General features: G+C 43.1%; 1 protein-coding gene across 5 annotated transcripts in view; it reads right to left on the bottom strand.

Annotated features, from left to right (window-relative positions):
- Nucleotides 1–23,916, bottom strand: part of SEMA3C (semaphorin 3C) — a 161,154-nt gene that overhangs the window by 101,469 nt on the left and 35,769 nt on the right. Inside the window, exon 2 of one of the 5 annotated variants that reach the window (XM_065554616.1) lies at nt 4,431–4,603. The exons of the other annotated variants lie outside the window; for them this stretch is intronic. The gene's annotated coding sequence lies outside the window, so the exon portion shown is untranslated. The remainder of the gene's footprint in view (nt 1–4,430; nt 4,604–23,916) is intronic. 5 annotated transcript variants of the gene reach the window in all.

Genomic DNA, 23,916 nt, shown 5'->3' with positions numbered 1-23,916 from the left:
CAATCACACTTTAAATACAGTATGTGAAACGACACCTTATCACTGAATTAGGTACAGTACCTGTTTATTTTTGCATCAGAATCTATGTCCAACTAGTGTTAATGATTTCCACCCTCCTTGTTTGACACTACTTGCCTGGCTTTTATGCTTAAATTGCATTGCACTGAATGTGTACTAAAAGTAATTTCTTATTTCTGTTTCTCATTGTCACAGGATTTATGTCACTGCATTGCAATGCATAAACTCACCACCCGAAAACCAAAACAACAGCGATTAAAAAAAAGTAAAAAAAGAAAAAGAAAGAAAAAAGAAAAAAATCCAGATGTACATTGAACAAAAATTCTGACCTTTCCTAGAAAAATACATCTTTTAGCCAGGCATGTATATCTTGGCGAGTAAACGTCCCTAATGTACAAAGGAAGGGCTTTGGCTCAGAAAAATGGAAGAATTACTGAAACAGTTGCTGACATTTCTGTTAGCAGAGACATGCTTCAAAGAAAATTCAGGGAGGGGAGGGAACCAGACTGAATGAATATTTGCCACCGAGCACACAGTGGCAATCAGTGGTATCTTCTGATCTGTGGTTAACCTTGCTCTCCTCTCTTCACTCATTAGATTGAGCTGCAAAAGTTTCATTGCCCTGATAAATGTCACCTTCTGTAGGAACATTGTACAAGCCAAAAGTTCACAGAGTGCATTTTCTTTTAATAAGCAAGCAAATACTAAGGACTCAGCTAATGAAGACCAGAAACCAGAGCCACGCACTCATTCCTGCACAAGAAAGGCTCGGGAACACTGCCTCCAGTGGTGGGATGGGGAAAGACATGCTTACCGGAAGCAGCTGGTACACTTGTAGAAAAGTTGCTGAGTTCACTCTCCCTGGTCCAGACTTCTTAATGCTCGTAGGTCCACAGAAGGGCTGGGACCATCACCAAGTGTGCCCACATTAGCTCCTCTGAGGTGTCCAGCACTGAGTTTAGGAAATGCGAGCATCTGCACTTCCTGCTTCTTGCTACACCTCTACCCCGATATAACGCGACCCGATATAACATGGTAAAGCAGTGCTCCGGGGGGAGGGGGGGGAGAGGGAGGGCTCCGCACTCCAGGGGATCAAAGCAAGTTCAATATAATGCGGTTTCACCTATAACGTGGTAAAATTTGGCTCCCGGGGACAGCGTTATATCGAGGTAGAGGTGTATTGTAGAAATTCCACGAGGAAAGAGGCTTCCTAGCTCTTCCCCTCCAGACACATCCAGTCTTGGGAGCAATTATTTCCCAATGTTTCTTATATTGTAAGTTGTTCAGTGCAGAGACTATTGATTCCTATGGGTTTGTTCAGTTCCTTGCATAAAGGGAACATGACTCCAGCCTGTAGGTGCTAACAGAGTGTAAATATTATTATCAGAAGTTTAAATGGTAGCCAGCTACTGCATGCCAACCTCAAGCACTGAAAAATCAGCAGTCTGTCCTCCAAAAATCTTAGAAATGATGAGATTTTTAAAAATCACACATCTGGGGTTCTTATTTTGCCTTCTGGTTTTTGAGCCTTTAGGGTTCATGTTTTCAAGCCTTTCCCTGCAACCCCAGGGAACTGGAAACTTAATCTATAAACCTTGAAAGCCAAGATTCTCATATAATCACAGAATTCCAGGAGTGTGGGCTCTAAGAAGAACACAAACTATTGCAAGAATCATGATTTAATCAGGGGAGTTGGCAACACTGTGATGAAAAGCAAATGGGGAGGATTGGTAGAGAGGAATGAATCAGTTTCGATAAAATATGAAACCCTTCCCCCTTCCTCCAAAATGACTCCAACCCTTGAGATTGAAAAAAGTCTGCCTATTTCTCCCCTGCGCTATTATTTTTTAATTGTGTTCCCCTCTGTTCTTTCAGGATCCACCCAGAACTAAAACAAAGGGGGACAAAATCCCACAGGAAATGCTATTCTTGTGGTATGCCCTGATTGAGCGGAAGAAAAGTAGGATGGGAATTTCAGAAAAAGCCTATTCTGGAGACACGAGGCGTGAAATCCTGAGAGTTTTTCCATTGACTTGGATGGAGCCACCGTTTCAATCTAAGAAAGTTCAGATGAGCATACTGAAGTCCTCTCACAGGGCTTGATCCTGCCCCATTCAAGTCACTGGAAAAACGTCTGTTGACTTGAATAAGGCAGAATCAAGCCCACAGTTACCACCCACTTCTAACTCTGACAAGCTGACACTGAAGTTAGGAAATGGGAGTAATCCTGAGTTGGACTAAACATAAATTGAATCAGAACTTCAGGATTTGGCCTCTAAACTTTTGCTTGTATACCTGAAAGGAACCAAATCCTGGATTTTTTGAGGGTTTCCCACCACAATAATAACTGACTGAGCTGTAAAAACAGGCCACATAATAACAAGGCTTTTGATAGTGTTTCTCAGTGCAAATGTTTCATGGTAGTTAAATTTGTTGCCTAACATTCAATAGGGAAATCATAAAACTAGTTAAAATATGCGGGTCTTTATGGACTCATAAGAATAATATTGTATTTATTGCAACCAGGATTAAGTTGTACATAGTCCAAGCTGCAGGCTAAATAATAACAGGTTTTAATTAATTTGTTAAAGCTGCAGCATTCAATTCCATTAGTACAAGAATTCTATTAATCCATCCTGGCTATATTATAATAACTGCCTGAGAAATATGGTCCTCTATTAGACAATGCATGCATTCAAAGAGCAGAGAAACATAAAATACTTGTAGCAATTAGCTAATATGGTAAAGCTAATAAAGGGGCTGTTCACAGAGCCAATGGCTGAGAAAGCAATAGAAATTGGTTTATCAAAACAATATAACATCCATGTTTATTGCGTGCAGTAAATGAACATTTTGTCCCCCCAGTAGGATTTTCCCCCAAGGAAATCACACAGTCTTACAACTGGGGTCCTAAAAGAATTCTGTCCTTCCCCTCACCCATGTTCCCACAGTGAAGAAAAGCATTGAACAATTACCAGGTAGACTTGGGGAAATTATTTCCTTCCTCTGAAAAATAACAAGCCTTGGCTCCTTCCACAGGCAGGACACCCTAGTAGCCTTGTTTGGTTTTCAAAACCTACCTTTTTATCTTAAGTTCTTATATGACTCCATTACCAGAGTATCTGAGTACTTCATGATATGTAATGTCCTTATCCTCACAATGTCCCACTACCGTAGGGAAGTACTATAATCCCCATTATACAGACCAGGAACTGAGACACTGGATTTTCAAAATCAATGGGAGTTAGGTGCCTAAATACCTTTGAGGATCTGGGCCTAAGTGACTTGTTCAGGGGTCACACAGGAAATCTGTGACAAAACAAATAACTGAACCTAGGTCTCCCAAGACCCCAGCTATTGCTCTAACTCCTAGACCATCCTTCCTCTCTGCTGTTTTGAAGCTTATATTGTCAAATGTCGGTATAACATATTGAAAAAGTGTATTTTGTATTTGCATTATGGGTTATTAATACAGTAGGTAATGAAATAAACACAGACCAACAATACATCTTTCATCGAGGGATCCCAAAGGGCTTTACAAACATTTAATTAAGTCTCCTGACACACCTGTGAGAAAAGCAAGCTTACTAGAGGGATCACGCTTTTTAACACCCAGCTCTGAAGCAGCTCTTTCACAGTGCATAGTAAACAGCACAGAGGTTTAGGAGTGAGAATGACGAAGAATGCCGAATCCAAGCAAAATTGCAGGGGATGGGGTAAGTGTGAAACTCAGAGTTTCTTTTTCATAGAGCTTTACTTTTGGTTTGGTTTATGTGGGGGTTCACAGCCTGCATTTTGCTCTGACTTTTCAGATTCAAATAACTAAGCTGACCTCTGTTTAACATCTCACCCAAAAGACTGCACCTCCAGCCACACAGTGCGCATTGGAACTGCTGTACTGATTTAGGAGAGTGTCACCTAATGAATTATCAGCACAAGCAGCTGTAGAAGCTGGGTGTGCCCTGGATGTTGATCCAGCTTGGCTCGCTCTATCTGTGGAGAGCTGGCAGAATCTTTGCACAAAACAGCACAGCTGCAAAACCTAGGTGGGGAGCTGTATATAAAGCACATTAAGTTGCTAACTGTCCAAGTATGTTTATAGTTCAAATATAAGAGAGTCATGTTTTGATATGAGTGGTTAACCGGGGAAACTTCTGAATACCCCTTTGGAAAACTGTCAAAAATATTGGTTTTACATTACCCACCACCCTTCTGCTAGCCAGGAAAAAGAACTTAGAAAGAGTTGTCAGGTGTTTCCAGTAGTTGCATTTGGCAAGGCTGAAAATAAGCATATCTAAGATTAGTGTTCATCATTAACACTAATTAGCTGTCAAAATGGTGGTGAAAATATATATGCTACAATTAATCAAAAGGAATGATTGAAAATCCTTGTTGGAAGGGAAATGCTTTACATGCTAGCAGATCAATTCTTACTTCCTTGGGTACATGAGTAATTTTCCTCAGGAATTTTCTTCTGTATTTGTTGTGATGGAGACTACAGACCCAACACTGACTGGAATGGTGTTAATGAGAGCCTGTGGGCCCAATGAGACCCTTCCCCTTACACCTGTGAGAGGTGTCAAGCCTGGAGGGAGGAGATAAAAGAAGCAATTCAGTAGTGGCTAATTGAGAGAAGGAACAAGCCCCCTGAGTTAGGCATAGCTAGGTCAGCCCCTAACAGAGACTGTCTTGGTAGCTACCTGGAAGGAATGACCAGCTGGGGCTAGTATCTAGCTAGAGACTCTGGAGTGTCATTGTTTTATTGGGGCAGGTAGGCCTAGTACAGGGCCTTTTTTGTTTCTCATAACAAGTTTGGTTTCCCTTTTGTTCTTGCTCGTGTGCTTAGGTTTTAACAGATCACCATAAGTGGGGTTAGGAAGGAATTTTCCCCCAGCTCAAAATAGCAGTGACCTTAGGGGGGGTTTGTCTTTGCAGCACGTGGTTGCAGGTGACTTGCCAGGATTATCTGGGTATAGCTCACTTAATCATTTCCCTGCCCTTGCCTTCCTGTTCTCTGCCTGTGGCACCCAATAGTCTTCGGAGGGCTATAATACTCTGGTCTAAATCCAGTTAGGGTTTAGTATGAGGGTGTTGGTGGCCTGTAATTTACAGACAGCAGACTAGAGGATCTGTTGGTCCCTTCAAATCGTGAACTCTATGAAAGAGGAGTGGCAAAGATTGAAGCATCCCCCGTCTTTAAAGAGGGGGGTAAATCATAATAATGAAATATAAGTCTCCAAAGCTACAGGGAACCCACCATTGCTTTGAGACTATTTTGTATTAAATAGAATAAAGTTGGGGAAAAAAGCAAACACAAAGCAAAATTATTTTTGAACACTTGACTGTAATATGTAGTAAGATTTTCACTGTACTGCATTTTTAGAATATTTCAATAACACTGAAGATTACTGAATGATTTAATAGCCAATTAACTTTGCTCTATCATTCCCCTCTTATTACTTAATTCACCGTTGCTTGGTGGCATGGTTTAGATCTAATATCCCATGTAGAATAGATTGCCCCACTTGCCAGTGGTCGTGATACTTGATAATTAACTGAACTGAAAAGGTCAGGGAAAAAGGCACCAGAAATGAGGTTCCTGTGGTGAGATCTTGTGTATACTAGGCTTGATCAAACCATCTGTGCTATGAGTCCAGATGTAAATTGCTTTGAACTCTGAGGTAGTGGCTTGGAGGCAAATACATATATGTAGACCTAAAAAGCTTGCTGAACAAGAATTCTGAGAATTTGGATCAGGACTCTTAATATTGTCCTCAGCCACAGTGAGAAAAATTAATTGAAAGGTGAATATGACAAATAGTTTACTGCCATTGCTGAAAGCCATAATTAAACACTGAAGAATATCATGGTATTAGATGGAAAGCTCATTGTTTAGGATTTTGGGGTAATTTACAATATTACAGGCTAGAAATGTAAAGAAGGCCTTGTTAGACCCCACAGATTAAACATTTAAATTCTAAAAAGGAACAGTCCTGTTGCTAGTTATTAAATCAGTCTACTTATTAATTATGAGCTGGGGTTAACACTTCACCCTGTCCCCCCATCCTGAGCCTCTTCTACACATAGTGTAATGAAATACGTTGTTAACTCCATTCACTTAAACCAGGGCAAAGCCCTGTGTGGAAACTCTTAATTTGAATTAGTCAGATTTATATTGATTTAGTTTGATTTAGTGAGAATCAACTTGAATTAACCCAACATACAATAGGTTTAAATCCATTTAAAAGTATTCACAAATAGGATTAACTAAAGTCATGTTTCAAACTGATTTTAGTTCAACCAGTGGCACTTTGTGTATAGACAGAGCATAACATTTCAGTTAAGGCCTTGATGTAAAGGATTAGCTTTTCCTGACAGCTCTGTGGGTGTAAACCTGGAATAACTCCACTAGAATCAATGGGATCACAGTGGTGAAAAAGTGGCTTAAAGGAGATCACATTCAAGACAAAACCAAACCCTTCTGAATCTAACATAGCCTGCAACCAGCACAAGACTTATTGTTAAAAAGTGTGAACACACTTGTCACCACCCATAAAAGTGTGTAGAGAAAGGACACATGTGACACATGCTCAAATTTCACGTTTCCAGACCCTTTCCTGCAAAATATGCCACCTGCAGCATGATGCCAAGTGCCTCAAGGGTCACATGAGGATGGCTTCAAGGGCGTACAATGGTTACATCATGGTGGTGTTGACACCCTGCCATGTCCAAGCAGCTGCTAAAAAGATGACAGGATACCATCTGTCACAAACTCATGCCCAGCTGTTGTCTAGTGTGAAGATTACTTCACTGACATGATGCAGATTGCATGAAAAGTCGGAGGAAACTGAAATTACCATTAGAAAAGGACTTTCCTCACCTCAGGGGTAACAGAGTCCTGCAGTTACCAGTGTTCAAACCACAGCCCAGCAAGAAGAAGAGAGGGGGAGGTACTGAACCACCAAATCACCACAGGGCAGAACCAAGGGCAAAGAGTACACTAAAGTCTGGTTTTAGACTCTCCACCTATCTGCATCCATGTTTGTTAATAGAAACAAACCACTTTCTTTCCTTCCCCACACAGTTTTAAGGATGGGCTCTTTCTCCCTTCCTCACACTGAGTCTACATGCTCCCTGTGGACCCCCGGGTCTCTGTGTGGAGTACAGTTGACTCCAGGGCACCTCCTGCATGGTGTATGGGGTGTAGGGGACAATTTCCTGGTACAAGTGCTGGAGGACCAACTAAGGGCAGAGCTCTTCTTGACCTGCTGCTCAGAAACTGTGAAGAATTAGTAGGGGAAACAAAAGTGGATGGGAACCTGGGAGGCAGTGACCATGAGGTGGTCGAATTCGGGATCCTGACACAAGGAAGAAAGGAAAGCAGCAGAATATGGTCCCCGGACTTCAGAAAAGCAGACTTTGACTCTCTCAGGGAACTCATGGGCAGGATCCCCTGGGAGAATAACAGGAGGGGGAAAGGAGTCCAGGAGAGCTGGTTGTATTTTAAAGAATCCTTATTTAGGTTGCAGGGACAAAGAACAAGGAACAAGCTGGGCAGGCGACCAGCTTGGCTTAACAGTGAAATCTTTGTTTATCTTAAACACAAAAAAGAAGCTTACAAAAAGTGGAGAACTGGACAAATGACCAGGGAGGAGTATAAAAATATTGCTCAGGCATGCAGGAGTGAAATCAGGAAGGCCAAATCACACTTGGATTTGCAGCTAGCAAGAGATGTTGAGAGTAACAAGAAGGGTTTCTTCAGGTATGTTAGCAACAAGAAGAAAGTCAAGGAAAGTGTGGGGCCCTTACTGAATGAGGGAGGCAACCTAGTGACCGAGGATGTGGAAAAAGCTAATGTACTCAATGATTTTTTTGCCTCTGTCTTCACGAACAAAGTCAGCTCCCAGACTACTGCACTGGGCAGCACAGCATGGGGAGGATGTGACCAGCCCACTGTGGAGAAAGGAGTGGTTCGGAACTATTTAGAAAAGCTGGACGAGCACAAGTCCATGGGGCCGGATGCGCTGCATCCAAGGGTGCTAAAGGAGTTGGCGGATGTGATTGCAGAGCCATTGGCCATTATCTTTGAAAACTCATGGCGATCGGGGGAGGTCCCGGATGACTGGAAAAAGGCTAATGTATTGCCCATCTTTTAAAAAGGGAAGGAGGAGGATCCGGGGAACTACAGGCCAGTCAGCCTCACCTCAGTCCCTGGAAAAATCATGGAGCAGGTTCTCAAGGAATCAATTCTGAAGCACTTAGAGGAGAGGAAAGTGATCAGGAACAGTCAGCATGGATTCACCAAGGGGAAGTTATGCCTGACTAACCTAATTGCCTTCTATGATGAGATAACTGGCTCTGTGGATGAGGGGAAAGCAGTGGACGTGTTATTCCTTGACTTTAGCAAAGCTTTTGATACGGTCTCCCACAGTATTCTTGCCAGCAAGTTAAAGAAGAATGGGCTGGATGAATGGACTACAAGGTGGATAGAAAGCTGGCTAAATCATCGGGCTCAATGGGTAGTGATCAATGGCTCCATGTCTAGTTGGCAGCCGGTATCAAGCGGAGTGCCTCAAGGGTTGGTCCCAGTGCCCGTTTTGTTCAATATCTTCATTAATGATCTAGAGGATGGCATGGACTGCACCCTCAGCAAGTTTGCAGATGACACTAAACTGGGAGGAGTGGTAGATACGCTGGAGGGTAGGGATAGGATACAGAGGGACCTTGACAAATTAGAGAATTGGGCCAAAAGAAACCTGACGAGGTTCAACAAGGACAAGTGCAGAGTCCTGCATTTAGGATGGAAGAATCCCATTCACTGCTACAGACTAGGGACCGAATGGCTAGGCAGCAATTCTGCAGACAAGGACCTAGGGGTTATAGTGGACGAGAAGCTGGATATGAGTCAACAGTCTGCCCTTGTTGCCAAGAAAGCTAAGGGCATTTTGGGCTGTATAAGTAGGGGCATTGCCAGCAGATCGAGGGACGTGATCATTCCTCTCTATTTGACATTGGTAAGGCCTCATCTGGAGTACCGTGTCCAGTTTTGGGCCCCACACTACAAGAAGGACGTAGGAAAATTGGAAAGAGTCCAGCGGAGGGCAACAAAAATGATTAGGGGTCTGGAGCACATGACTTATGAGGAGAGGCTGAGGGAACTGGGATTGTTTAGTTTTCCGAAGAGAAGAATGAGGGGGGATAGCTGCTTTCAACTTCCTGAAAGGGAGTTCCAAAGAAGATGGATCTAGACTTTTCTCCATGGTAGCAGATGACAGAACAAGGAGTAATGGTCTCAGGTTGCAGTGGGGGAGGTTTAGGTTAGATATTAGGAAACACTATTTCACTAGGAGAGTGGTGAAGCACTGGAATGGGTTACCTAGGGAGGTGGTGGAATCTCCTTCCTTAGAGGTTTTTAAGGTCAGGCCTGACAAAGCCCTGGCTGGGATGATTTAGTTGGGAATTGATCCTGCTTTGAGCAGGGGGTTGGACTAGATGACCTCCTGAGGTCCCTTCCAACCCTGATATTCTATGATTCTATGACATATACACAGGGATGGGATTCTTTATTCTGTCCCACTACTACCTGCATGGCTCCCGGTGAGCAGGCAAAAGGGTCTTGACTTCCTGCCACACCCTCCTCCCTTCTGCCTGTATGAGCCCCATTGGATTCATCAGTCAGAGTCAGGATGCTAAGAAGCCTATGGAGGTACTTGGTAAAACTCCCACTGACTTCAATGGGAGAAGAAATAGACCAACACTGAAAATCCTGTTCCTATAAATCCTGTTGGAGATTGGACTGTAAAACATTATTTAAATGTAAACAAGTTAAGATTGCCACGTCGGTGTGTTTATGACTTTGATTATTATGATTTAATGACTTTTCATGATCCATGCTGCATGTTTGATGAGTAAAATATGCAGATTTCACCCATATGAAATCTGTGGGTGGAATTTTCAAATCCACTATATGATATAGCAACACAAGCCCTGGTGACTTTCAGTGGGACTCGTGTTCTTAAGTCACCTGTGTTCTTCTGAAAATCCAACCCCCAACGAATTTTTTAGAGGAAATAGCAAGGCTGTATCTTATCTCTTACAGATTTCAAACAGAGTACCTTCAAAGTACAGGCATGCTGTGCGCGGCACTTAATACAAACTAAAAGCTTTCTCATTGTGTGCCAAAATGCATAAAAATAAAAAAAGAAGGCAATGCCAAATGTGAATAAAGAATTTCGTTTTAGTTGCGTAATTAGTTTACAATTATCAAATGCTCTAATTCCATTTAAGGTTACAATCTGTGGAGGCAGCGCTCATAAAGAGGTGCACAGCTAGTAAAGAAGCTGGATGAGTAATCTTTCTTTTTATTTATGTATTTTACAGACTGGCTTTGAAATAACAAGGAGTGCTGGAACAGTATTCTAATGCTTCATATCTAAATACCATACTTCACTCCTTACAATGCCACCTCAATGCACTTGCTATGCTTTTCACTGGGATTGGTATGCATTCGCTAGATCCACACTTTGAACTCTTTCTCCTCATACGTACAATACCCAGGCTCTGTACAACATATGTATGCATGTATGGCTCCTAAACAATAGATTAGGGATGGGCAAAAACGTTTTAGATTGAATTCAGATGATTATGCAAAGCTTAACTAGAGGCAGCTTGGTTTAATAGAGAGCTTAGGGCACCATTCCTAGCTGTGCCTCTAAATCTCTCTGGGCTACATTGTGATTTGGACTATAAGTTGCCACAAGGGGAAAATGAGAGAGGAACCATTTTACATCCATATTCAGGCAACCCAGATCTTAAGTCCAAACATATAGAGAGTAGCTCTTATTTCGGTCTGTCTTACTCGTAAATACTTGGATCCTATTACTGTAGTACCTCAAAATCTTTAATGTAGTTAGACACATAGCATCCGTGAGGTATGGAGGTACTATTGTTACAATTCTACAGATGTGGAATAGAGGCACAGGAGATACTGAGTAACTCGCCCAAGGTCACACAAGAAGTCTGTGGTAGAGCAGGTACTTGAACTTGGGTCTCCAGAATGTCAGACTTGCATTCTAACTATTGGATGACCCTTCCTCCTGAGCAGGTGTGTGGGCAGTGGACACAGCCTTGGCTTCACCTCTTTAATCACTATCACTGCAGCATCTCTTGCTAATGGCTGTACCTGAAGGGGCACTGTAGTCTTATCAGCACCTGGACAACTTACCTAACTTCTCTGCACCTCAGCTTGCCCTTCTGATATTTTGAGATCTTGCTTAAATAATATTTGTCACTGTAGTTTGCTCTGAGTCAGCAAAATCAGGCTGGAAATCTCATAAGAACAAGCTATAAACTGAAATTCCCCACATTCCTTTCTGGTGTAGGCTGGATACATCACCGTAAATGCTTACATTTTTTAAATGGCTTGGCTTAAGTCTGGTTCTAGAAACTGGCAAATTTTCAGGTGCTTGGGGAGAAAAGAGGTCCTTAGGTTTCCCAACCCACTATGTCTGTTCCTAGGGTAAATATCTTTTGGAGAAATACAAGATCAACTTTCCCCTTCTGCTTCCACAAAAGGAAGAACTATTATTTCAATCATATATGTCATGTATTAACCAGTTTTACTTTTTTATTTCTGCCCTTCTGCCACTTTTAGGGTACATCTGCACAGCAAGTAGGATCTTGCAGCAGCGAATCTCAGAGCCCAATTCTACAGACTTGGAGTCACACTATGGTGCTAAAACAACGGTGCCAATGTTTGGGCTCAGGGTGGAGCTTGGGCTCTGAAGCCTGGGGCGGGGGAGAGGGTGTGTGTGTGTGGATTTCAGAGCCTGAGCTCCATTCCAAGCCACAATGTCTGCACTGCTTTTAGTGCCTAGCATGAGCCTGTAGATCCAGGGCTTGTCTTCACTACCTGCCCGGACCGGAGGGTAGAAATCGATCTCTCGGGGATCGATTTATCGCGTCTCGTCAGGATGCGATAATCGATCCCCGAATCGACGCGCATACTCCACCAGCCCGGGTAGGAGTAAGCGCTGTCGATGGGGGAGCCGCAGTGGTCGATTTGCCACCGTCCTCACAGCGGGGTAAGTCGGATCAGATATGTCGAATTCAGCTACGCTATTCCCGTAGCTGAATTTGCGTATCTGAAATCGATCTCTCCCATAGTGTAGATGTAGCCTGAGACTCGCTGCTGCAGGTTTTGCAGTGCAGTGTAGACATATGTTTAATGTTCCTGGGCTAAAAGTGAAATTCATGGATGGTGAGAGACCACATTGCCCACCCAGTGCTTGCTGAAGAGAAGTCGTATCGGTGATTGTCCCTACAGCAATCTAAGTTCTGTAATGAAAAGTGGCCAACAACCATTCCCTGTTTTCCCTCTCTGTAAAGGAGCAGCATTTTCAAGATCAACTCCCTGGCTGGATGTTATACATGTTGAATCGGAAACTCGTATCAAATCAGCAGGCTGGGAAGGAAACCATAATCTCTCAAGTACAGTAAACATTTCTTACTCACCATCAGCCTATTGAGACGTTCTGCCATCAAATATTTTATTGCCTAAGCAGGTGGGGAGTGCTACAGTTATGTCTCCAGCAGAGAATGACTTTTTCAATTATAATTCAAACACAGATGCATCACTCTTTTGCAGAAGGACCATGTCTAATTCTATGTCCATTTACAGCATTATATAAAGTCACTCAAATAGTAGTGATGAGTATGACAGAGAGATAGCTAGAGCTTGCATCTATAGTCACACTTGTACCATATTAACAGTTCTTTCTACTGCTACGGCACAGAATTATTGCACATACAAACATTACAGGTATTTGGTTCAGACCAATCACTAACTGATGAATTAGGAGACACAAGGGCATTGTTGCTGTACACTAAATAGGCTCAGAGTATCTACAGCAGCTAGTCACAGGATAAACCCTCATTCATCTGCTGGCCAACAACCCTCTTGTACCCTCTTTCCTCCCAGGAATGCATATACTCCTGAGATCTTCTCCAATACTGAGTGAGCAACCCTGCCATCTCTCTGCATCCAAGTGTCAGGGGAGGGATATCTCCCACCCCTTCTACAAGTGTGTGTGTGTGTGTGTGGGGGCTAATATTGGGGGATGTAATCTTTTGGTTTTGTTTTTAAATGCAAAATTAACATATTTGAACCCGTAGTGGCCTCTGTACCCATCTCTGGCACCATCTGTCTGGCTTACTAGGGGTGGTGGCAAGGCTGTGAGCTGTGATAACAAACATGGGGCTGCTCTTGTAGCCAATCACTCAGTCAGCAGAGAGTACTGTGCTAGCAATAGATGGAGGTTAGCACTGTTTCATCGTGTATATAGTCACTTCCTAAACCTCAGCAAGACAATTTCATAGATCCACAACTCTGAAATATAGTCCCAGGTCTGATCCAAATCTGGCTCCAGATTCAGAAAACAGATTCAGATCTGGCCCACATCTAATCAACTGAATTATCATATGTAAGGTGAGGGATCCCACCTACTACAAGGCCTTTAGAGTAGCTATGGCAGTTTCATAGAACCAAACACCTTCTCCATATGTGCCTAATCTTTAAATCATGCAAGCAATTAACTGGATTTACACTTGGATTCACAGCAGCAATTGGATGCTGGATGCACTTGGTATGTGGCATTGTGGTGCTAACTATTAAGATCGGCTAATAGGCAGGTGGATTTGGCTGGTAAAAGTGTGAAGGAACTGCTGACCCTCGTAAAAATATTAATGATGTTTAAAAGCCTGTCACATTTACAACTAACATTGGGGACACTTCTGCAAACCCAACAGGCTTTTTACATCTTTAACAGTTTACCAAGGTCAGCATTTACCTGTACTTCTGCCAGCCAAATCCACCTGCTTATTAGCAGCCAGTGGCCTTTCTTATGAGTTATCACCACAATGATAACACCAATTTAGCATGCCAAATGAATCCAGCTCCCAATTGCTGTTATCCTTGCCTCTGTATGTCAGCAGCTAAGGGACAGTTCAGATAAGGTACTTGTATCACCTGGCAATATTCAAAGCAGAAATTACACCCTAGATACAAATCTACCCAAGCCCTGGCCTCACCCAGTTCCCTTCTGCACCTTGAAAGAACTATTGCTGGTCTCTGGAAGATCACACTGGCTCCTTTCCCCCCAGTTCTTCAGCAGTGTCAGTTGTCTGTTCCCCTTTCTGTCTTGATAGGGGTGAAAGAGGGGGCCAACCAGGCCAGGACATTCTGTATTGAACCAGGCAGCTGTCCCAGCAAAATACTAGTTGCATTTGTGGGGCCAGGTGCATTAAGCTATTTTTTCACTTTGAAATTTTCAGTTTAGTTTAGAAATTAATACTATTGTTAATGCAACTGTCCTGTTTATTGAAAATACTATGTGTGATTCACCCATGCATTAGTTTGGTTGTACAGCAATATATTTCTCCTGAGTTAGATCCCATGCGAAAGTGAGGTAAGGCAGGACTGAAACAGTCCCATAAGTTTTCTCAAGAGGATGTAACAGTTTTTATTGTACCTGAACTTTTCTGTTAATTTTTCTTTTTAATATAAGAAACTGAACCATTGCAGCTATGTTATAGCAAAAGAGAAATATCATACCATGTGAGGAATGTGTTTTTAAGGTTCTGGAAAATTGTACAAAAACTAAATTGTGTTATTTGAAAAATATGGTATCACAATGCATACACAATAGAGAGGAGTTAAGATTGTATACACAACTTTAATTTTTCCATTTGCTGGCTTCAGAGTGACTTTGCAGCTTAGCATTCTTTGAATGTAATTTTTTTATTTAAATTCAAATTCTTTAATTTCAAAAGAAAAAATTAAACAGAATGAAAAGTTCCATCGTGTGTAGCGCTTTGCTAGACTGCACTAAAAATACTCTGTACGAAAACATACAAGCAATAGTGCTGCATCCCTGCCCCCTTCCCTATATACTTTCACCGAGGTGTAGGCATAGACCACATACAGGCTAATTCAGAAGGCTGTGATGTGGGGAGGAAGGGTGAACTAGGGCTGAGGCAGGGGTAAAGTCAGACCTCTACCTTCGCATGAATCCAGCAAACCAATACTTAATTCAGCTGCTGTGGAATTGCAACCAAAAAGCTTCATCTGACACTAGTGTAAAGTCTGAAAATTTGATGGGAGAGACTCCATTGAATTCAATGGGAGCCGACCCATCACAAATCTCAAAGCAATCTGCAGTGGTATAGCTTGATTTTACATGCAGTGTTACTGAAGGAAAGAGATTTGGTGATGTGCATATGTTCGCTCAGCAAAGAAGTGTCAGCCAAAAAATGTGAAACCAGATATTTTGGGTTAGGGGATAACTTCTATTCCACTGCATTATGGATTCACTAAGGCAAGTCATTCAATCTGTGCGTATCAAATGATCCATCTTTGAAATGTGCCTCACTTGGCACCTTTACAACTGTAGATTCGAAATGCTTCAAAAAAGATTGGTACAAATTAGTGGCCTAATTTTTCTGATAGTGGAGACTGAGGCCTGGTCTAATCTAGAAACTTTTGTCAGTATAGAAGAGTCTATTAAGAGTGTTATCCCTTGACCCTTTATATTTGCAAAAGCTCTAGTGAGGACAGTAATACCAGCAAAAAAGTATGTTTTTTCAGGATCGCTTATTTTGTTTGGTTATAAGCTATACTCTTTTGTATAAGTCTTGTCTACATCAGAAGGTAGGGTTGCCAGGCATCCAGTTTTTGACCGGAATGCCCAGTTGAAAAGGGACCCTGGCGGCTTCAGTTAGCACTGCTGACTGGACTGTTAAAAGTCTGATTGGCTGTCCGCCCAGCTCCGTGCGGCTCCCAGAAAGCTGCGGGCATCTCCCTCTGGCTCCATGGCATAGGAGTGGTCACTGGGGCTCCGAGCACTGCTCCCTCCCTCCAGTGCCAGCTCCGCAACTCCCATTGGCCAGGAACCACAGCCAATGGGAACTGCAGGGGCGGTGCCTGGAGGCAGGGGCAGCGCACAGAACCGCCTGGCCGCATTTCTGCCTAGGAGACAGAGAGAGATGCCAGCAGCTTCCTGGGAGCCACCTGAGGTAAGTGCCACCCAGAGCCCGGATCCCAAAACCACTCCCACATCCCAACCCCTTGCCCCAGCCCAGAGCCTCCTCCTGAACCCCAAACCCCTCATCCATGGCCCCAGCCCAGAGCCCACACCCCCGCCCACACCCCAACCCCTGCCCCAGCCCAGTGAAAATGAGTGATGGTGGGGGAGAGTGAGCAACAGAGGGAGGGGGGATGGAGTAAGTGGGGATGAAGCCTCGGAAAAGGTGCATGGCACGGTGTGGGGCAAGGGTGTTCATTTTTCTGCAAATAGAAAGTTGGCAACCCTATCAGGAGGGCTTGCTAGTATAGCTACACTGACAAGCCCTTTCTAGTGTAGACAAGGTCTGAGGCACAGAAAAATCAAGTGTCTCGTAACCTTACTCATGCTTGGTAGCACTTTTTTGCACAAGTGCATAACTTCAGTCTCAGTCAGGGTATCAGAATTTGCTCCTAAATGTACTGGGGGCAGGTACTATCTTCCCCTATTGCATTTGGATGTGCGCAGAGTTGCCATTGGCATTCATTTTAATAATAATGGCCAGGGTTACTTAAGCATTTGAAAGCACATATTAAAGGTGAGCAAAACAATGAAAGTTTGAGTTCACAATGATTGCTCAGTGCTAATGTTTAAAACTAAGGCCTAGAAGAGCCAAACCAATAGAATTATCCTGGCAACAGTCATTGGCAATCAGGGTGACCTTATGTCTCACATTATATTTTTTCTTTCTCGCATATAGTACAATCTGAGCCACTGGGATGGATTTGCTTTGCGTATACCATGCTATGGCGTCTACATTTCTGCCTTAGCTAATGTCAGTCCAAGCACAGGGGACATCCCAAGAGGGATTCCAGAAATGTATCCAGGCATCCTCAATACAGGAAACTGAATCAGTGTTTTTGGAGCACGAAAAGAACATAAATGTATGAAGGTTGAATGAAAATTGTGGGAAATGGCAGACTTATAATACTTCGCACCACAGTACAAGTGATGGCAGCACTCACAGATGGCAGAGGTCCCAGACATATATCAGGAAATATGCTATTTGGAAAAAGTATCTGAAACCTGAATTTTGGAGTCCCCTTTTTGCTCACAAAAAAACTCGGCCCTTCTCCCATTGAAATCAATGCCAAAAAGTCTATTCACTTCAGTGATTTAGAGGACTGCTCATTTTCATTTGGAAATGGGCTCATTTTCATTGGAGAAGAGGCCCATATTAGAGCAAAAAATTGTGAAATGTAGTACTACTACTTGGAGAAACAGGCTCACTTCCAAGCTTGTGAAGAAATGCAAAGAATCAGCACACTTCTAGAATTTTCACTTTAGGTTGTGAATAATTTACACACCTCTGGAGTTCATCCCCAGAATAGCCCCATCTTGTGCACTGAATCAGGCTTGTGAAAGTGAAGGAGGCTGTTGTCCATAAGAGCCCTGCCTCATTTTTGTAGGCCTTATTGGAAAATGTGTAGGGAACGAGTCAGGGGATTGCAGGAAGAGAAAGGATGATCTCATGGTTAAAGCAATTGAATGCTGCCATGGAGAATTGGAGCCTATGCCTCAGTGTTCCTATAAGATTCTAGGCAAGTCACTTAAACCACATTTTTCACAGGTGGTCACTAACTGTGTGTAGTCCTCATTTTCTGGGTGCCTGACTTGAGTCTGATTTGCAGAAGGGCTGAGCACTCACAATTGCCACTGAAGTCAAGGGGAGCTGTGCTTTGAACATATACAGTACTAAATGATGTTATGTATTCCTAAAAATCGGGTTCTAGGTATCTCATATTGGGCACCCCAAATTAGTGGATTATTTTGACCTTCATCTTTGTGTATCTCTGTTCCCTATCTGTAAAACAGAGTTTATAATACCCCCTTATCTCACATGTTGTGAAAACAAATTCATTAATGGTTGTGAAGCTACCTTAATGAGCACCACAGAAAAGCCCATGAGGAAATGAATATTTCCATCTTCAGAGAGGGTTTGAGTAGAGCTTGGGAAAGAAGGCATGGGGCCACATATTGAACAATGAGGTGAAAACTAAATATTGAATAGCTGCTCCGTGAGCATTTTATATTCTGGGCACAGAAAAATAGCATGTGATCATGTAATTAAAAACTGTATCATAATGCATATGCACAAAGGGCTGGAATTAAGATTGCACAGACAACCTTTAAACTCTGGAATTTCCTAACTTTTGAGTGACATTGCAACCTTAAAATTCTCTTCCCAAAGTTTTTTCCATGTAATACATATACAGAGATGACCATTCCAGTTACATGTTGATGTGAAGGGATGATTGACCTATTACACTAAAAGGCTTCCATTTTCTATATGCAAATTATTGTATTTGCTGATTGTGACGGGGTGTTCACCCCACACCAGCCCTGAAGTAAATATGGCAGGAGACCAGCTTGGCTTAACAGTGAAATCCTCCCTGATCTTAAACGCAAAAAAGAAGCTTACAAGAAGTGAAAGACTGGACAAATGACCAGGGAGGAGTATAAAAATATTGCTCAGGCATGCAGGAGTGAAATCAGGAAGGCCAAATCACACTTGGAGTTGCAGCTAGCAAGAGATGTTAAGAGTAACAAGAAGGGTTTCTTCAGGTATATAAGCAACAAGAAGAAAGTCAAGGAAAGTGTGGGGCCCTTACTGAATGAGGGAGGCAACCTAGTGACCGAGGATGTGGAAAAAGCTAATGAACTCAATGCTTTTTCTGCCCCTGTCTTCACGAACACGGTCAGCTCCCAGATTGCTGCACTGGGCAGCACAGTATGGGGAGAAGGTGATCAGCCCTCTGTGGAGAAAGAAGTGGTTCGGAACTATTTAGAAAAGCTGGACGAGCACAAGTCCATGGGCCCGGATACGCTGAATCCGAGGGTGCTAAAGGAGTTGGCGGATGTGATTGCAGAGCCATTGGCCATTATCTTTGAAAACTCATGGTGATCGGGGGAGGTCCTGGATGACTGGAAAAAGGCTAATGTAGTGCCCATCTTTAAAAAAGGGAAGAAGGAGGATCCAGGGAACTACAGGCCAGTCAGCCTCACCTCAGTCCCTGGAAAAATCAAGGAGCAGGTCCTCAAGGAATCAATTATGAAGCACTTAGAGGAGAGGAAAGTGATCAGGAACAGTCAGCATGGATTCACCAAGGGCAAATCATGCCTGACTAACCTAATTGCCTTCTATGATGAGATAACTAGCTCTGTGGATGAGGGGAAAGCAGTGGACATATTATTCCTTGACTTTAGCAAAGCTTTTGATACGGTCTCCCACAGTATTCTTGCCAGCAAGTTAAAGAAGTATGGGCTGGATGAATGGACTATAAGGTGGATAGAAAGCTGGCTAGATCATCGGGCTCAACAGGTAGTGATCAACGGCTCCATGTCTCATTGGATATCAAGATGAGTGCCCCAAGGGTCGGTCCTGGGGCCGGCTTTGTTCAATATCTTCATTAAGGATCTGGAGGATGGCGTGGACTGCACCCTCAGCAAGTTTGCAGATGACACTAAACTGGGAGGAGTGGTAGATACCTGGAGGGTAGGGATAGGATACAGAGGGACCTTGACAAATTAGAGAATTGGGCCAAAAGAAACCTGACGAGGTTCAACAAGGACAAGTGCAGAGTCCTGCACTTAGGATGGAAAAATCCCATTCACTGTTACAGACAAGGGACCGAATGGCTAGGAAGCAGTTCTGCAGAAAAGGACCTAGGGGTTACAGTGGACAAGAAGCTGGATATGAGTCAACAATGTGCCCTTGTTGCCAAGAAGGCTAATGGCATTTTGGGCTGTATAAGAAGGGGCATTGCCAGCAGATCGAGGGACGTGATCATTCCCCTCTATTCGACATTGTTGAGGTCTCATCTGGAGTACTGTGTCCAGTTTTGGGCCCCACACTATAAGAAGTACATGGAAAAATTGGAAAGAGTCCAGCAGAGGGCAACAAAAATGATTAGGGGCCTGGAGCACATGACTTATGAGGAGAGGCTGAGGGAACTGGGATTGTTTAGTCTGCAGAAGAGAAGAATGAGGGGGGATTTGATAGCTGCTTTCAACTACCTGAAAGGGGGTTCCAAAGAGGATGGATCTAGATTGTTCTCAGAGGTACCAGATGAGAGAACAAGGAGTAATGGTCTCAAGTTGCAGTGGGAGAGGTTTAGGTTGGATATTAGGAAAAACTTTTTCAGTGGGGAAGCACTGGAATGGGTTACCTAGGGAGGAGGTGGAATCTCCTTCCTTAGAGGTTTTTAAGGTCAGGCTTGACAAAGCCCTGGCTGCGATGATTTAGTTGGGAATTGGTCCTGCTTTGAGCAGAGGGTTGGACTAGATGACCTCCTGAGGTCCCTTCCAACTATAATATTCTATGATTCTATGAGAGGATTAGACTGGCGAAGTAATCCCTGATTGGAAGATGGAGCTCAGCTGACCAGGTGTGGGCTGGGCTTTTATAAAGCCCGGAAGCTGGAACTAGAAAGGGCTGCAGTCATCCTCTGTGCATTACAGAAGGATGGAGGGAACCCAGGAGAAGGGCAGGACCCTGGTGAGCCTGGCCCTGAGGGAAGGATGTACGAAGAAAGCCTGTGGGAGGCAGAGTAGGATATGGCCGAGGGAGAGAGCAGTAAGGTTGGGGACTGAGCAGATCTTGGCTGTATGTTGTAGGGTCCCTGGGCTGGAACCTGGAGTAATGAGCGAGCCTAGGTTCTCCTAGCAGCCACTGATGGAATGGTATTGGCTGTACAGCAGATCCAATGGGGTTAGGAGTCTCAGAAGGAGAACACACATAGTGAGCTGGCTGGAGGGCCAAGTCATGAAAAGGAAGCTACAGCTCCTGGAGCGAGAGAAGGGTCACAAAGTGAGAGGACAGCATATTGAGAGACAACAAGTGGAGGCGTCGGACCTAGAAGAGAGCTATTCCCCAGAGCAGTCAGGAGGAGGCACCCCAGCAGTGAGTGTACCCCATGACGCCGATCTTTGATAATACAGCTTGTCAGCTTCCCATTTCTCTTACAACCCTGGCCCTGAGGAGTGGGGAGACCTAGAGGTCTCTCTGAGAGACAAGAGCCCCAACAGCACCACTCAGGACAGGGGAGTCTTTTCATTGACTTTAATAAACTGTGGATTGGGGTCTAAAAGAGCTGACATGGCAGGGTGCTAACAATCCTATAATTCAGATAACATGATAAAAGGTTATTCCAGTACAGTTTACACTATATTATAATAAACCCCAGGTTTAGTCTGTAAGGCATGTGTATATACAAATAAGGTCCTAGTCTGTGCATGCCTTGGCAGTGTGCTTCACCAGCGCAGAACTAAGGTAACCCAGGCCACTGATGTAAACTATAAACACGTGTACAGTAGAAATAGTACAGTGGTTTTGTTTCTAGCTAGAAGAAATTCTCTGTGTGTTTATAATGTCCTTTGATGTGTATCATAAACCGGTGAACAAAAGGCCATAGGGTCCTCTGGATGAAACTTCAATCATAAATACAATATGTAAAACTGTTTTAAAGAATTGTGGAATAAATAAACAGTGACATATACATCACACAAAACATAGCTTGGTTACTTTTGAAAAACTTGCCAAGACAATCTTTGGTTCCCACAAATTACCAAGCATTGTTTTTGAGATGGTAAAAACCTTCTTTAAAACTAGTTAGTTATTTAAACTGAAAAGTATATGTTTGAACAGACAGGAGATTAGGATTTACATTGAAAATCTTTTTCATTGCTCTTAAAACAAAATACCCAAGCTGTCCACATTAGAATTAAGCATGAAATAAGTGATTTGTTGCGGGGGGGTGGAGAAGACCTAGGAACGGCTACATCACTCATTTCTATTACTGAACTCAAACAGAACCTACTTTGGTGTTCTAAAATATAGATCCTAAATATATTCAGATGTTGTTTTCACCACTCATTTCCAAACAGGACTGTGTGGATGTGCCAAGACTTGCTTTTAGTGTATTTCCTGCTCTATCTGGAAGGGAAGAACAGAGAATCTTGTGAGAGCCTCTTCTGATGAGATGTCTACAGCAATTTAAAAAAGTTCAGAAGATCTGGATACTTGATATATTCTAGGTAAACAGCCAAATATATGCTTGCCTAACTGAACCACTGGGGAACTCTGAATTTTTCCAGGATCACCCATTTATAATAGCACAAGTCTTGATGGCTGCACTCATTCAAGCTGAGGCACTCCTTTTCTTGCCTAGCTATATGCCCCTGTTTTGACCTCACTACAATAATATACACATTGGCAGAAATTGTGTATAATGTTTACATCAAACAGGTGATAACATATCTTATTGCACATGATGCGAAGGCTGAATGCAAATTTAGTTCTTTCTAAATGGGTGTCTTTAAATTGGAGCCTACAGCTTGTTCCGTCCATGGGACTAAAGTACAGATTTTCCCAGTTGAGCCGAGTGTGGCAGAGTGGAGAGATAATGCTTGAACAGTACTGGCTGGAGTCATCTTTCTTACCAGGAAAGTGGGGAGGGGGGGTGGCTCTAAAGGCACTGAGAGCAGTAGTATTCATTTCTATACCTTGTAGTGCAGGAGATTTCTGACCAACCACGCAAAAATAAAGGTAATTTACCAGAGAGGCCAGAATGCTTTCGGTATCCCTACTCATCCTAGGCCTGTCTCGTCTTCTCTTTCAGATCATATTCAAACCACAGTCCTGACCACTTGTTGGTATTGACAAAAGGAGGGTGTCTTGGCCCAATTCCCACTGACATATTTACCATTCAAATTTTATGCAGGGAAAACATAGGATCTGGCCCATTGCAGTCTCAGGGGGTCGACCTAAGATACGCAACTTCAGCTACGTGAATAGCATAGCTGAAGTTGTGTATTTTAGGTCGACTTACCTGGCGGTGAGGATGGCGGCGAGTCGACCGCTGCCGCTCCGCCGTCGACTCCGCTTCCGCCTCTTGCCGCGGTGGATTTCTGGAGTCGACGGCAGAGCGATCAGGGATCGATTTTATCGCGGCTTCACTAGACGCGCTAAGTTGATCTCCAATAGATCGATTGCTATCCGCCGATCTGGAGGGTAGTGAAGACATGCCCTCAGTGAACAAATAGGCAGGGCCTGGTTCTCAGATGGTATATAATAGCATAGCCCTACTTCAATGGAGTTATGCTGATTGACACCAGCTGAGGAGATGACCACAGCTTCTTTAGCCCACAAATATTAAAAGAGATTGGAAAAAGAGACCAACATACCCTGAAATTGTTCCACAGTAATGTCTGCAGTATAACCAGCTATCAACAGCCTGATCTTCAATGAACAAATTACAATTTTGATTAGCTTTTACAAACATTCATCTTTTGCTGCCTAATTCAGGCTGCAAAACCCTTTCAACTAAATGACTTGCTGTTGCACAGTGTACCATTAGCTTATAAAAACCTGCTGCTGTAAGCATCCATTACCACAAAGCTGCTAGTGACATATTGATTTTCAAGCTGCAGCTGATCCCCTTGAGACTACAGAGCATATGGCTGTTTGTTAGACCTGCTGGGTAAAACATGTTGATGACAAAAAAAAAAATGAAGTCCTTTATTGTAGGTGTGACTTCTTGTTTCATTTAAAAAAAATGAAACATGTTAATTGTATTTAGACTGAACCCTCTTAAGTACAGGTTCTTGGTCTTCCTCTGTGTTTCAGCAGTAGTTGGTAATGCTTAAATATTATGGCTCTAATAATTAAACACATTAGAATTTTGAACCAAAGCAAGGTATTGGAAGACTGTATTAGGCAGTATCTATCTTTACAACCTTGATTCAGACTATAGTAAAAGATATGCCTTTAATGGGCTTT

Source organism: Chrysemys picta, chromosome 1, assembly GCF_011386835.1.
Source record: "Chrysemys picta bellii isolate R12L10 chromosome 1, ASM1138683v2, whole genome shotgun sequence".
Classification (NCBI taxonomy): domain Eukaryota; kingdom Metazoa; phylum Chordata; order Testudines; family Emydidae; genus Chrysemys; species Chrysemys picta.
This window is presented reverse-complemented; position numbering and strand designations above follow the sequence as displayed.